This window comes from Spermophilus citellus (genome assembly GCF_964194105.1).
Source record: "Spermophilus citellus genome assembly, chromosome: 4".
Taxonomy (NCBI): domain Eukaryota; kingdom Metazoa; phylum Chordata; class Mammalia; order Rodentia; family Sciuridae; genus Spermophilus; species Spermophilus citellus.
Window position 1 is genome coordinate 60,515,693 of NC_138185.1, and position 16,377 is coordinate 60,532,069.

At 39.0% G+C, this 16,377-nt stretch overlaps 1 protein-coding gene across 1 annotated transcript in view; it reads right to left on the minus strand.

Annotated features, from left to right (window-relative positions):
• Positions 1–14,094, minus strand: part of MCTP2 (multiple C2 and transmembrane domain containing 2) — a 221,089-nt gene extending 206,995 nt beyond the window's left edge. Inside the window, exon 1 of the mRNA XM_081290239.1 lies at positions 13,988–14,094. The gene's annotated coding sequence lies outside the window, so the exon portion shown is untranslated. The remainder of the gene's footprint in view (positions 1–13,987) is intronic.
• Between the last annotated feature and the right edge of the window lie 2,283 nt (positions 14,095–16,377).

The following is a 16,377-nucleotide window of genomic DNA, read 5'->3' on the forward strand; positions in this document are numbered from 1 at the left end:
GAGATAACATATTTCAGGCAGAAAGGGAAAGTTCTAGCAAGTCAAGCCACTGTTCTGGACTTATCTATCAAGCCAGTGTCACTGGAAAGTAAGCTAAGAAGCAGTTCACGCTAGATGCAAAGTTCACTTGACTTGCGCTGGACACAGGGAAAAGCTCAATTGACCCATGGTAATGACCTTGCCTGGCAGAGCCCATCATGTTCAGAATACCCAGTCCCACCTAGTCTAAGTAAATGTGTATATGAAGCAGAAAGCTGTAGCCCCAGTAAAAGGAGAAAATGCATGTAAGCATTTGGAGTGACAGCCTATGGATTTTGTATGTTGGTTCAGGGCTATTACTTATATGTTCCCACATGTCAATCAGCAGCTCTTTCAGGGCCAATCAAGCTTTACCTCTTAGACAGCCCTACCCTAACATTAACCATGACCCTCTAGTATGATGCAGCACCTCTGTACCATAATCTCATCATGCCAACATCCATCATGGCCCTAATGATTCAAAGTTATCTTTTTATTTTGTTTATTTTATCACTTAATCCAGCCCCATTCCAATACTGTAAGTAACCTCAAGGTAAGGGACTATATTTACCTACTCCATGTAAATACTGGCCACATAGCAGCTATATTTCATTGAAGAATGAATTAAAAAGGGAATTATATCTACAACTTTTATGGCAATATTCACCAGAAATCTGAACCTGCATGGAGACCAGAGTATTCCATCAAGTATTCCATCAAGGGTATAACAACTCTTAAGCCTTTTAGAGACATCTGCTGTAGAACACATTTATTGCACTATGATATGGGATATAGGTAGCTTCATACAGGAGCTATAGAGCATAAAATTAGTAATAACCATCAGTCATGGCACAGTCTCATTAGAGGCCCAGGAGTCACTATGGTAAAGAGTAACCATGGTGAGAATGGAGCCTGTTTTTTCCTACCTGTAAATCCCCATCTGGTTTTTCAAAATCATTTATTAATGGAATAATTCACACCTCTTACCACCTTTATAAAAATAACAGACAACAGATTGACAGTGATACCCTTGACCTCTACAACAGGGTGAAGCCCACATAATTGAGAACTATTTTTCCAAAAGATTGTAGAACTTTCAGAATTGAAGTTTCCTAGAATTAAGAGTGATGGCAGGAGTCTGTGAGCATACCCCTTTTTCTTCTTTCCATTAACATTTGGTTTTCAATGAGGAGAGATTCTTGGGGGTTCTGGAGACAGCTGGTGTCCCCCAGCATGTCAAACCTAAGAAAAGGCAACATGAACTCCAAGAAGGAATTATGAGAAACTGGCTGAACTACATTTACTCCCCTCTGAACAGATTCAAATGTCTGAATCAAATGAGAAAAATCGGTTCAAACAAATTAAAATGAATTGGGTATGCATACATGGACAAACACACATACCCCAAGCCCCTTCTTGCCTATAAGGAAAAAATAAAAATAAATTTAAAAACTCTAAAATATGAATTAATATTCCTTTTACTTACGTGATACATGGTTTATTTGAAGAATGTATTTCTATGCCTGTCAGTGATGTATTTTAAAATGATATTTGCCAAAATCATGTGACTTTTGACTTAAAAAAAAGACTATCAAAGACTGCAGTCAACCCTCAGTACAGTATTTCTAAAGCATTCTATTATAATATCCTCTCTCAAATGAAAAGGTAATGACAACCGTTATTGATATTAAAACCATCTATCTTTTAAAAAGGTTATATCGATTTCCCCCACTGCTCCAATTCCATCAATGCCAGTGTCAGCTCCATGAAGAGGTTTAAATTGATAATTCCCAAATGAACTTTCCCAGTTTTCTATCACCTCTCGCTACGAACATTTTTGAACCCAGCTCATAGAGGATCATCTAAGAAAAGGCTTGGAATGACAAGAAACATCCAAAAGAATCTTCCCATTGAGCTAAAATACTGCAAATAAGTTTTAAATATGAAGCAAATATAAGGTCTTATTAAGGTCAGGCAACATGTCCCATCCCATCATACTTCATTAAACCCAAAATGATTTTCCCCACTTTTAGTATTCCAAAATAACACACAAGAGCAGCACCTGCAGCCGCTACTCACATGGAGCAAATGATGTAACAGACACCAGGTACTAAGTGTTTTAGGGACCTTGTCATGAAATCCTTGTAACCCTATTAGAAGCCTCATTTCACTGATCAATAAACAGAAACACAGAAAGCTTATGTAATTTGCCTAGTGTCAAACAGTCAATACTTAAAAGAGCCAAGATTTTTAGTGTAGTATCCTAGCTCTGCATACTTGATCTTTATGCAACCTTGGCCTTGTTTCATCACCTAATTTCCCATGAAGTAACGTGTGTGTGTGTGTGTGTGTGTGTGTGTGTGTGTGTGTGGTGCTGGGGATTGAACTCAGGGCTTTTTGCATGCAAGGAAAACACATGAAGTGACTTTTTCATAGAACATTTTCCTAGTAAATGACTAGCAAAGGACTCTTCAACCAAGTTTCAGGAGGCTATGCAATATGAGAAGAACAGACAGACGCAGTGAAGATCTCTCCCAGCCACTCCTACAAACCTTTGGCAGTCAATTTCCTCCGTCCTTCCATCAGGTCACATTTTCCCTCCTCCCCATGGTCTAAGCTGACCTTATCTGCTTGTAAAATCCTCTCTGCTACCAAGAGAGTACCACAAATAAGTCTTACATGAAGTTAATCTTGATTTTCCAGGGAGACAAGCTTTTGAAATGAGAAACCTTTTCTATTTTCTATAAACATCTATTTTCTAAACAGGATATCATAGTCAATTTATTCTTTTTTGGCAATTGAAAATGTAGGCATGTGGATCCAGTGAAGTCATTGATTAGGTTTCACCTTCCAAAGCCAGTCTTCAAAGTGGTACTTGTCAATACAGACTGAGGGAACATTTTCCGCTTTGCTCCACGAGAGGCCCAGCTTTCATCAAATTATACTACAATTATGAAGAAAATACTAAATCCACCAATATTGATAGGATGCCTGTGTGTGTCTGATATCAGCTTTCTGAATTCTAACTTAGGTAAAATTGAAAAAACATCTTAGAAACAAAAGAACCTAAAGCATTTTTGTTTCGCATTTTATTAAGAAGGGGAAGTTCTATAATCTCATCTCTTAAAAATAACAGCCTTAAATTGGAAAAATGAACTGAATTTAAATTCAGCGTTGTCTAAGATGTACCTTTAGTTTTCTTTTTAAAATACAATAATTTAGTACCACCACTCCTTGCTTGCTTTCCTTATACTGGTCTGAAAGTAATAAAGGACAAAACATCAGTGCATGGGGCTGGATGGGAAAAGCTGCCAGAACATTTTGGACACCTCTGTAGGTTTCTTTATTACTAAATGACCAAGCTCTCTCTTTTCCTTGTAAAGTACCTATCATGTGCAAGGTACTCTTCATAAATTACTACTTCAGCGCACCCTAATTTAAGTACTTTTATCTCCTAGGAAAACTAGGTTTTATGAACAGAGAAGGCCTGCAGATAATGTATGTCAGGGTTGATATTTGAGTGGGGTTTGTCTGAATCTAAAACCAAATCTCTTCCTGTAGTAGAGGTTTCTTAAGCAGTTCTGCCCCAGGCCTACCTCAGAGAAGGCACTGGGGAAGGCTTGCTGTACTGAGAGGAAACTTGGGAAATTTTGTCTCTGTAAGCATTTTAAATTACATAGACAGTAGTGTGAGTTCACCTGATTTCAGAGAAACAGATTAAATCTAACAGTAAATGCCAAAAACTTGTTCAAAATCTTTAAAATGTTAAACAAATTCAAAGTATTTTTACCATTGTCATATCCCAAACAAGCTTTTTAAATGACATTTTAAAGACAACAAAAAAGGCCTATTATCTCACCATCCGATTAGCTATGGTAATGTTTTTTTTAAAAGATATGCCTTATGAAATGGTTATTGTGCACAGAAGCAAGTGATGAAAAATGACTCAACCCTGAAAGACCTTCGCCCTAAAGTGACTACTAGTAAGTTCCTCATGATTATTTTCAGAAAAAAATTATATATATATATATATATATATATATATATATATACACACACACACACACACACATGCATTCATATGCCAGCAATTTGTGCACATAAAGAGCATTTTGTTCTGTACTATTTCATACTATGCTTCAAAATGTAATTTAAAAGCAACGGTAACACCAAAACATTGTAAGTTCTAAGTCAGTGAATGCTCGTTCAAAGCCACGGGCAAGAAAGACTTGGTAGGTAGGGTCTGGTTTTCTTACTGAGTAGATTTGGGTTGTCACAGCAAACCACAGAAATAACTATAAAGTCTCAAGAATAAGATATTCACAATTACTAAGCAAAATTTATGTTTAAAAAGACCTCAACCAAATACCCAGCTATCATTCATAATGCATCTTAAAATGACTGGCTTCTTATTGGAAAGAATAAAAACAATAACACAAGTGTTCTCAAAGGCACAAGAGGCTGTGCATGGGACATGAGGGTGCTAGGGAGCTTTAGTCACATCCTCTCCTTTCCCTCCAACACTCTTGTCAGCTTTGGCATCAGCTGTCATGTCCTAAGAAGTCACAGGTACTTATGCCCAAAGGAAAGAAAGGTACCTAGCAGGTATATTAGAAGCCCTCCTGAGGACAAGCGGAGTGTTCAGAAAAGAAGCTTCGGCATCTGCAAGATCATAACAACCAGAAAATCAACCAATCTCTATACTGTGGGTTCTGAAAGGATTGCATTTGATAAATACATCCTGATGCTGATAAATATATAAATACAAAAAAAAAGCACCTAGGTCTAATCAATAGCACCATAAAAACTTTATCTTGGTTTTTAAATGTCAACATCTGTTTATATTTAAAAGTTTATCTCACTTAAGAATATAAAAACACAGTAAGGCTGGTCTCACGTGAACATTCAGGAATTAAATGTGGTGTTGAGATGTAAGCAACTGCTTCCTTCCTTTGACAAATGGATTTTAACAATCATACATTACAGCATCACTTGGGTCAGATGAAGGAGCCCTTTCCTGAAAATCCAGGTTCATAGACTCACAATGTTTTCACAGGAAATTGCTCTGAAGTGATAGATATATCTAAGGCCACACAGATCCATTACTACAATAGGGTAAACAGGATTCCAGGGGTTCCTGGATGTGTCTTTTAAGCATGCTCTCTGATGCTTTAAAGGGTCTCACCTCTGTGTTGTACCTGATAATGAGTAGATTAGTCACTTCCAAACCCAGAAGAGAAAGGAATTCCTGAAATCTAAGTTGGAATGGGTCTTGGAGACCGAAGGTCATCTGAGAAGCGAAACAGTGAAATGATTGAAATGTAACTGACTTGAAACAAAGTAACGGGAAAAGCTAAAAAAGACAGACTTGCACTCCAACCAACTGGGTGACTTTGTACAAGTTAGTGGTTTCTCCCAGTGTCAGTTTCTCATCAGTAAAATAGGAATGGCTCCTACCTAGTAGGGTTCCTAAGGGGATGAGTGTGACTCAGATAATGTTGCCACTGAGTAGAGGCCCGGAAACATCAAGTGGTTGGTACAAAAAATGAAATAATACAGCAGCTGAGTTTGTGTATCCTATAATGTGAGTGTTATTTGAATATGATGTGTCCCCCCAAAGATCCTGTGTTAATCAGGAGTGTTCAGAGGTGAAATGATTGGATCATGGGAGCTGTAACATTATCAGTCCACACTAGTTTGAATGGACTGACTGGGTATAACTGTAGGCAGGTAGAGCTTGCTGGATGAGGCGGGTCACTGGGTGTGGGTTTAGGAAGGGTATAACTTCCCCGTTTCCCTTCCCCTTTCTGTCTCTGATTCCTGGCTGGCAGAGCTGAGTGGTTTTCCCTCCTCTATGCCCTTCTGCATGATGTTCTGCCTCACCTTGGGCTCAGAGTTAGCCAACCATGGATTGAACCTGTGAAACTGTGAGCCAAAATAAATGTTTCCTAAATCATTCTTGTCAGATATTTTGGTCACCATGACAAAAAGCTGACACACACAAAAAATAACTTCTTTCATGAAATAAAAAAAAAACTGTCAATTAAAAGGTACACATTGACTACTGAACATAAAAATCTAAGCAAAAGGTATTACCCTAGTACCTTGGGTTTATTGTGAGAAAACTAGAAACAGACAAAAGGCTAAAGCTGGAGAGAAAGTAAAGTGACCAAATGCCGATCTCTTATTGGTGACTAGGGCCACATCTTTTTTTTTTTTTAACATTAAAAAATGCTCATGATATTTAAAGACAATTCATCATGTAACTTCTTAGCCCTGCCATGTCTTCTAGTTCAAATATTAACAAAGAAAACTTCCTTCCCAAGAACCTTTGTGGTAAAGCTCTGTGCCAGCTCACAGAGGCTTAGGGAAACAAAAGAAATGTCAGTGAAAGGCTACCTGCTGAGACAGGCCCAAAACACTGGAGGAAACTTTTGCCAAGGATTCCTACAGAATTCAAAACACTCAATCATGTAGGAAGAAATTGGATGACATGCAGACCAAAGAGAAGATAAAGGAGAAAGGGGAGGTTGCCTTGTAGAAGCAAAGTCTTGAGGGAGGCAGAGTTAGTTTGTTCCAGTGTGTGTTCTGGAAACCGACAACAGACACTATAGTGAAAAACCACAGACGCATTTGTAAGTAGAGAGCTAGGGACACATTTGTCCAACAGATGCTGTCACCAACTGACTGTGTGAGGTATTGAAACAGCCTGGGCACCAAGAGGAGGACAGTGGTGGCACTAAGAGAACAGCTGATCCCAAAGGTCATTTCCAGAATATAAATCTAGGAAGCTAACCTTATTTATATAGATAGATGTGTGTCATTGACATTAGGCAAAACTATTCTGGCAATAAGGTAGGTTATTGGGGTTGCAGTAATATGTTCTGTTCTTAGTCTGAGTTGACTAAGCCAAGGTTAAAAATATTAAAAATGACCTCTCTTTCATCACCACCAAAAAGAAATATTACATAATAATTTTGTTTGTTTTTGGTGTTAGTCTGGCTAAGGAGGGTATTTTCACTTTTTTTGTTCTTTTGCATTGTCACCTCCGTTGCATCTTGGCTCTGAAGAAACTCTTCACAGCACTTCTCAAAATATGGTCCCAGATAAAGATCCATCAAGCAGTTTGGTTTTCCTTTTCTAAGTGGTTCACCGACCTCTCATGAATATTCCCATTCATTAGTTAGCTTTTCATTAGCAAAGCTTTAATAGACTGCTTTAGCTTTCAGTTCCTCAAAAGCACCCATCTATCCATTTCTAGAGACAATCTGTGTACTTTGTAAACCTTCTCCATGTTCATGCTCCTGCTCCTGCTCAGCAGTTTCTCACACACTACCTCTCCCAGCCAGCACCAGCTTCTGCTTCCTGCAGAGGGCAGAAAATACAGCCTGGAGGTTGCCCTGGAGCACCTGCTCCCATACCACCTGGCCCTCACCCTTAACCACAGCACCTTTAATGCAATTATTGGTCAAATGTCTGATAGCCCCCACCAAGCTGTTTGCTCTGAGGGTTTGGAGATCTATTTCATGCACAACTGAACCTCCAGCACATAGTATGTGTAGTGCGTGATCAATGAATAGTTTGGGGATAAATCATTTTATCTCAGCTACTTTTAAACACATGTTCTAAATAAGCCTTTTACTTAACTATGAGCACCTAAGAAAACCAAATATCCTATTTTTAAAAAAAGTAATCTTTTGACTTGTGTATCAGCAACAGCTATAAGATAGCGCTAGGCAATTTGTATAACACAAAGTGATATGGTTAGATTCTGAGACATGATCTACATAAATAAAAAGTGTCTATCATAATAGAAAATAACAAATTAAGAATATGAAACATTTTACTCTCTAAAAATTATATGGAGTCAAATTCTGAAAATCAGGTATCATCAACACCCCTTTGTTCACTGGGTTCTTGTTTGCTTTGCCGTGTTGTGAACCTCCTTCCACTAGCCAGATCTCAGGCTCTCAGACAAGTGAAAGGCCAAAAGTGTGGAAAATTCATCTCTGTCTGCTAAAATATGAGGAGTAAACCTTCACCTTTGATATCAAAGGAGGAGGAATGCATTTTTCCTAGCCAGAGTGAGAAAGGTCCAAATTTCCCGTGCAACCTGCTTCTCTTGCATTCTCCATCATGTAATTGTTGATGTTATTCAATCAGTTAAGTGATTCAGTTGTAATATTCTATCAGTTGGCATTTAGTTTAATCAGTTGATAATTATTTAGTTATTATAGCCAATCATTGATAATTAGTCAATTATTCAACTACCACCTGAAGACCAATTCTTTCAAATTTCTGCAATGCCAGCCTCCTTTCTGGACTTCAGAACCTTACTGATCCAATTGTTCAACCACCACGAGGTCATACAGACATTTCAAACTGATAGTGTCCATGAAAGTCATCATTCTCTGCACACAGTCCTCCCCTGTGTTATTGGCACAAACCTGATCCACAGAGCCAATACTTCCCTCCCTCTCATCACCTGGTCACCCTTGCAATTTCCTGGAATTCTCTTAATTCCTTCAACATCTCTGCTTCCCTACTGCCTTAAGCCAAGCCAAATAACATCACTCCTAAAAGACAATAGCTTAACTCCTTTCTCATCGCAAGTGTCTCTAATTCTGTTCCTTGTAACAAATACTGCATGGCAAGTACTTCTCTGCTAGTCCAGAAGGATGTTGTCTGTCCTGAACATACCTGTACCTGCTTCCGGTGCCTAACATAACACTCAGCACAACTAGCAGGCAATCAGTCACCACTCAAAGGAAAGAATATGTGAATGATACAACTGGTGCTCAGATTCTGCTGTTCACCATGAACTCCAGTTATTCATCTCTGTAGGAAAAGTGAAGACAGTACTCTGAAGTTCATACCCAAGGGCAAATCATCACTTACAGGCTCCCACATTTACATTCATCCATATTCAGTCTTACTTATGCTGCCTAACACTGTGGAGTTAGACTGTGATAAAATGTATAGAATTTGTTTTCAGGAAAAATATATACTGAAAATGCAAGGCCCAGCAGTTCTCGATGCCTGTCCACATATAAGGGATAAACACAACATCACATGGAATTGCTCTGTGGCCAGGAAAAGAGGATAGCTTTTAGAGGGAGTTAATATCCAGACTAAATCTCAGCATCCTAAACAAGGCCATCTTCCACAATCATCCATGTGGCACTTTACTGGGGCACTCAAATGAGCCTATGATAATAAGGTGATAGGATAGAAACTTCCATGGTTTTCATGTGTATGAAGTTATGTCCATTTACTCATGAAATTTTTAAAGTTTGCATTAGAGTCGAATAACAAGATTTCTTCTTTCAAATCTGAGAATGTGTTCCTAAAGAAAAGCTCATGAAAACTAAGTGTTCAGGAAATGACTAGGATTATTAAAAAAGATGTGTCCCAAACAGTCTCAAGCCTGCCTTCCAGACCTCTTGCCCAATGCCAACATCCAACATGAAGCATGAAGCAGGACCAGATAGAAAGTTCTGGAACCAGACTTCCTGTGCTTAAATCCTGACTGAGTCACTTTCCAATTGTATGACCATGGTAAATTCTCTTTGCTGCTCTCTACCTCAGTTGTCTCACATCCAAATAAAAGTGTCAAGAGCCCTGCCTCATCTTGGTATTGTGATGATGATTAAGAGTTAATATTTTCAGAGCATGGGTGCTCAATACACGTTAGTGGGAGAAATACAGATTACTTTTTTTTTTTACAAGTAGAAAATATCCTTTATCTGAAATTCTTGGGACCAGAGTATTTTGAATTTTTTCAGATTTTTAGCATATTTGTACATATAATGAGATCTCTTAGTGATAAGACTCAAGTCTAAACACAAAATTCGTTTAATTTTTTCATATGCACATACCCTTAAGGTAAGTTTACATGACATTTTAAATAATGTAGTGCATGAAACAGTTTTATGTCATCTTACTTATGGCGTCAAGGCAGCACTCAGAAAGTTTCAGATTTTGGAGGATTTTGGAATTATGATTTTCAGATTATAGATGCTTAACCTGTATGACTATGATAATATAGTATCATTTTTACTTCCTTCCCTCAATCTTCCCAAGGGATTCCATGCCCAATCAGTTCTCTTAAACTCTAGAAGCAATGGTTCAGTCTTTAGCATGTACCAGCATCATCCAGTGGCTTCTTAAAACAGACTTCTGTTCTTCTGTGCTCCAGAATGGGGCCTGAGAACATCTTTTCTTTTCTTTTTCTTTTTTAGTAGCAGATATTGAATTCAGGGAGAACTTTAACACTGAGCCACATCCCCAGCCATTTTTTTTAAGTTTATTTCAAGACAGAGTCTCACTGATTTGCTTAGAGCCTTGCTAAACTGCTGAGGCTATGTTTGCATTCGCCATCCTCCTGTCTCAGCCTCCTGAGCCACTGGGATTATACGTATTCGACATGGTACCTGGCTACAACATGCATGCTTAACAAATTAATCTCAGGTATATAGATGCTGTTTCTCTGGAGGAACAGCAAGAAATGCTAACACTACTACTGGAGAACAGGTAGCTACAAACCCCCAGGGCTTTCTATGGCCTTTTGCCCACCTTAGAATGCCCTTCCTGGACTCCATATCAGTAAGTACACCAATATCTCCAAAAGGATTGAGCATCAAAAGCCAAACAACAGCTCTTTGTGGTCACTTTGTGCAGAATCTTAAAACAATGCAATGTACTATGGTCAATGAAATCAGTTCCACCAGACTAGGAGTCCCTAACAATTAGGACTTTACTTAGTACTTGAGACACAGAAGATCCTCAATGAATAGTGATTGATAGAAATTCTGGAGAGCCAATGGCCAAACACATCCCTGTGAATCAATAACCTGGAAGGTCTTAGAGATCAGATCCCAGTTGTTCACTGGACAGGAGTGCCCAAAGTTCCTGTGGAGCCCGTGATCTCGGCTACCCCACCCAGTAGTCTCTTCTCTGCTCCAAGGTCCAGGAGTCTGTTGCCTCCAACCACAACTTTCCCTCTCTTTGAAAGTAACAGAGCTTCAGCTTTAGTCTTTTCATAGCATGGGCCCCCACGGGAACAACAAGCTGCTGGAAGATGCTAGGTATTATCAGGAGAGGAGAAGCCAGACTGCAATCAGGAAGCATTTCTGTGTAAACATTTCTGGTGAATTGCCCAATCAGATCTTGGTTGGCAAAGTCATATGTTTCTCACAAGATTTTTTAAAATCTCTTTTTTCTCCTTTTAAATGAATACATACCTTTATACCCAATTTTTATTAATTTTTTAAAGAGGGCCACCAAATTGCTTACCTACCAGGAGTCACAAAGCTTGCATCAGCAGCTTCACACACTTCTACATATTCTGCTCCTTGATCCTTTGGATTTTCTAGAAATTTCTTGAAATTTTCACCCATCTTGACTCTCTTCCTTCCCTTATACCAGAACCAAGCCAAGAACACTTTTATAAACACCTCCTATAGAATATTTTAAGTGTCTTATTGATTTCTCTGCCAAAGAAACACACACACACACACACACACACACACACATCCATGCCAAGAATGATCCAGGTAAGATATTCTACCTGATCCTCTCCACACAGGCAACAGTTAACCACTGACATCTCAAAATATTTAAATATTGTTTTTTAAAGTCAGATCACTTTTTTAAATTTTTAATATTTATTTTTCAGTTTTCGGGGGACACAACATCTTTGTTTGTATGTGGTGCTGAGGATCGAACCCGAGCCACATGCATGCCAGGTGAGCGCGCTACCGCTTGAGCCACATCCCCAGCCCAAAATATTTAAATATTAAACTCTGATTTTTTGAGTGTAATCACAAACCATTATGAGACAGTTTCAAGAAAGCAAGTGTCCTCTATGTCAGGAAATATTATAAATTCTTAGTGAAAGTATAACTCTCATACTATACAGTGTAATAATTTTAATTTAAGAATCACTTCTGAAATTTACTTGCATTTTAAGATATCAGTTGTTATGAATCATTTACCCCAAAAACAAATCAGTAATTTTAGGATGTTTTGCTAAATATGCCATTGCTGTACCTTATATTGCTTAAGATAACTTTGAGGAAAAATAAATATAGTCTTTAAAAATAAATATTAGAATCAAAATTTTTAAATTAATTAATTAAATATTAGATATGTTGATCAATATAGGTTTACACACAGTCTGTTCTAGGTAACAGTAGTTTCTAGTCACTTTACAGGCATGGAAAGAAAACAACCTAAAATATGTGCATGTGAATACAATAAAAATCAACTGTTCATTCAATTTGTATCAGCAGTTTTACTAATTGACCCCACTTGGATATATTAGTACATTAAAAATGTTAAGAAAGACATGACAAACTTTAAAAATTTTCACAGTTGGAAAACAAACTGAAAAAAAATAGCTATTTATCTACTTGTCTCAGGTAGGTCATAGTAACCACACAAGTACAAAGAAAACAATGCTCATTTTATTTATGACAAACTAAACCCCAGGAGGTGAATTTTATGAATTTAAATTTGAATTCTAATTTCCAGTAAATCTGTCAGATTTATACTATCTCTCGTCTCAGCTGCATGGAATATCAAATTAAAATAGCACTCAGATATATTCACATTCAATTCCTGGGTCAGTTACTTTGTACAAATTATTGAATTGCTCCCTTCCTCAGTTTTTCATCTGCACAGGGAAGTAATATCTATTTGTATATTTTAAACCATAAGACAAAGTGTTTAGCATGGCACATGATTGATTTTATTTTTCAGTACTGGGGTGGTACCCAGGGTCTCAAACATGTTAGTTCAGTGATTTACAACTGAGCTATACTTTCAGACCCATAGTTGATTTTAATAATTCATAATTCCTGTTGCTGTGGATGAGTGATCAAGCTAATAACCCATACAGTCAAAGAACTACATTTTCCCTGCACTTAGATACTGTTTACCAGCATATAATGAGATGCTGGATGGGAGGCAAAGCATAACATGCCATTAATCTTATTCTGAACACCCACCTGTAAGGAATAAATGCCCTAAATTGCCCCTTTGTGTCAACACCTGTACTACTAAACAGCACAGCAGAGGTTTGCTCTTAACAGACATACAACCAATATTTGTTCAATTCAAATGTTGCTGATTCAAGTTAAAACATGAATGCATAATCCTTAAAATCCCTCAATAAATGGTGACTGAATTCTGCATGTCACTGAAACCAGTGTTCTAAGGTCCCAAGGTTCACCAAGCAGCTCTCTGACATCTATAAATGCCCAGCCAAGCACACTTGAGCATACTCATATAGCCATCCAGAGGAGGCTGAAACCCTCAGACATCGCACAAAAGTTCAATCAGACCAAAGGAAACCCATTCTACGGAAATTCAATCATTTTAAAGCCATCAGCGGCACTACCTAACAAATGAGCAGTGCACTAAAGTACTGATTGAAGAAACAAACGACTTTAAAGTAACATCGCCATCATCGTTTTCTTCTTCCTTGTAATATGATTAAGACTGCAAATTTTGCTCTTAACCTAGGGTTTTCTGCTCTCCTTTTAACTGGATAAACGTCAACGCAAGGAACCAAAGTTGAATCTCTGCAGTTCCAGGAAGCGAGCGCATCAAAACCTTCCCAGGGAGGGAATGACCTCTACAGAGATCCCAGGCCACAGCAGAGAAGTGACTAATACCTTTGTGCCTGGGGAAGACCCAATGTCTGGCCTTTAAAATGCAAAGAAATCCTGAAGCAGGCTGCCCTCCTCTCATGGGCTCTTTTGCACTCCAAGCTTTGCATTTCTGTCGTCCACAAGACACTCCTGAACCAGTAGCTACAAGGGAGGGCAATAGCTCCGCTACATTCCCATCCTGGACCCTCAAGGTCTATTAACTCCCTACTTGGGTTGAGATCTGACGCCCACCCCTAGGAGAGAGCAGGCGACGAACCTGCTGTGCTGCCAGGTGAGCCCCGCACCACACTCACCTGTCCTACGCTGCGTCCCAGGGGCTGCAGAGCAGGGTAGTCACGCGCCCCTTACCTGCGCGGGATCTGCAGTGGCTGTGGCGGTGTTTGCTGCTCCCGAGCTTAGGGAGCAGCCCTTACGCGGCAAGGGCAGGGCGTTGCGGAGCGCCGCGGGACTTCCTCAGCACCCCCTTGCGAGCCCCGCCTTAAAGGGGAGGAGGCGGCCGCGCGTCACCTTTGAGAAGCCTCTGAGCCTAGCGCGGGCGCAGCTGCGAGCTGCTTTGCCAGGTGTTACGTGAAGGCGCCAGGGCTCAGTGCTGGGCACTGGCTGGGCATAGAAACAGTGATTACTTGCAAATCATTCGTCTGGGTTGATCTACAGGAAGAGAAAGGTGTGTCCAAAAAGTCCGAAAGGACAAATGTGACCTGCAAACGTCGTTTCTTAAAAACGTGTCTTCGCTGGTACTTTCAGCAGGTCCCTAAAAGATCAGCGGACAGAAAATCGGTTCTCTCTTAAATGCCCTAACTCTAGAAAGAGGTGTTTCCAAGCTTGGCGGCCTGTTAAACCCGTGCCACGTTGTGAGCGATCGAGGTTGGAAGTCAGTCACCCAAATCTACAGAGATATGCTTTCTGAATCTTGGTTCCCCATGTATAAAAATAAGGCTGACTTGTGGGCCCAGCGAGTTGGGTATTCCCAGAGGCCCCCAAAGACTCTTGTGATTATGGCCACTAAGGTGGCCCATAAATATTTGCCTTTTGTTATTCTTGCACTTCCCTTTCTTCCTTCCTCGTTCCTTTCTTTTTATTGCAGTTTGCACCGTTTCGTGCTTGGTCAGTTCCTTTTCCTATATATTCATGAGCCCGAATTTACTGAGCCCTGATTCTATGCTGTGCCAGGTGTTGGGTGGCTTAGGAGGAGACATGCAGGTTAGATGCCTGCTTTGAGGGCTCAGTCCCAAGAAACAGTAGTTTGAACTTAACCAGAGATATGAAAAATTGTGCTCTGTAAGTGTAATATGAATTGTAATGCATTCTCCTGTCATATAAATTAAAAAAAAAATTAAAAAAGAAAAAGAAACTAGATACAAGAGAAACAGGCTGGTGTGACATAAAACCAGGCATCTTATAGATTGTTCTGGGAATGGGGAGGTCTGTAAAGTGAGAGGAGTTTAATTGGTGTAACTGATGATTAAGAGCTTAGGTTCTGGAATCAGAAAGGCGTCAAATCAAATCCTTGCTGGGCAACTAATCATGTAAATAGGAGAGTTCACTTAACTACCCTGAACTCCAATTTTCCCTTTAATCAATTATGATTGAAATATATTCACATATATTCAGAGAAATAATGAAGTCAGTGTGCTGGCCCACAGTAACCATTTAATAAAGTTTAGCTAAATGATAACACATACTAATATAGAGGATAGGGAATGGGTTAAAATTTGAGAAAACAGACTGTAGGAAGAAATGGTAGAAAAAGAAGTGTATTACAATAAAAATTCCCACTTATAGCTGTCATTGAGGAAGACAACTTTGCACCAGTCTCTGAGCTTGGCATGAAACAATCTTATTTAATTTTTATGAACCTGTGAGACAGTTGATAATATCCCTGCTTTAAGGTGAAGAACTAGCCTCAGAACCATGAAATACTCTGCCAGAAGGTAGGAATCAAGTTCCCAGCCAAGTCAGAGCAAGCTGAGGCCCATGGCAAATCTACACTTTTTTCAATGTGTTAAAGGTTACATTCCCTCCCAGTGAAGAGAGATAATTAGAGAACATAGAGTCTAAAAAGAAGAAGAAAAAGAACAATGCAGAAGAAGAAGCAACCATACCTTTAAAGCTGACTAATAATATAAATGAATTAAAATAGTAAGCCATCCCACACTAAAAGTTTTTTCCCTCTGACTCCTGCTCTGGTGAAGTTCCTGTTCTGTGGTTCCGGCAGCCCAACCACAAGTAAAAAATGACTACCAGCATTTTGCAATCATTAAATGTTATAGAAAGTGAAACAGATATCTATGGTGATACTCTCCCCACCACATGCAAGGTACTCATCTGTCCAGCTTCCTTGGGTTTTCGGGACTCTTTTGTCTTTTAATTAGCCCAATATGTTACACGCCTCCTTTAGCAGTGTGTTTCACGTAGGGAATAATAATGTCACATTTACTAGTTGAAATTTGCTGCATAACCACAGCAGCAATTAGAACAGCAGCTGGGCTCATGTATATAGCTGATCAATTTTTAATATGCTATTGTCCTATTGAATTTTTTTTTTAATTTAAACAGGTTTTGATCCAAGTCTTACACAATGAGCACTTGTCAATGATGTCAGTTGTTACTTTCAAAACAAATAATAATAAATACTTCCTGAATTTACAATAGGCAACCTTCTCCCTCTGGCCTTCATAATTCA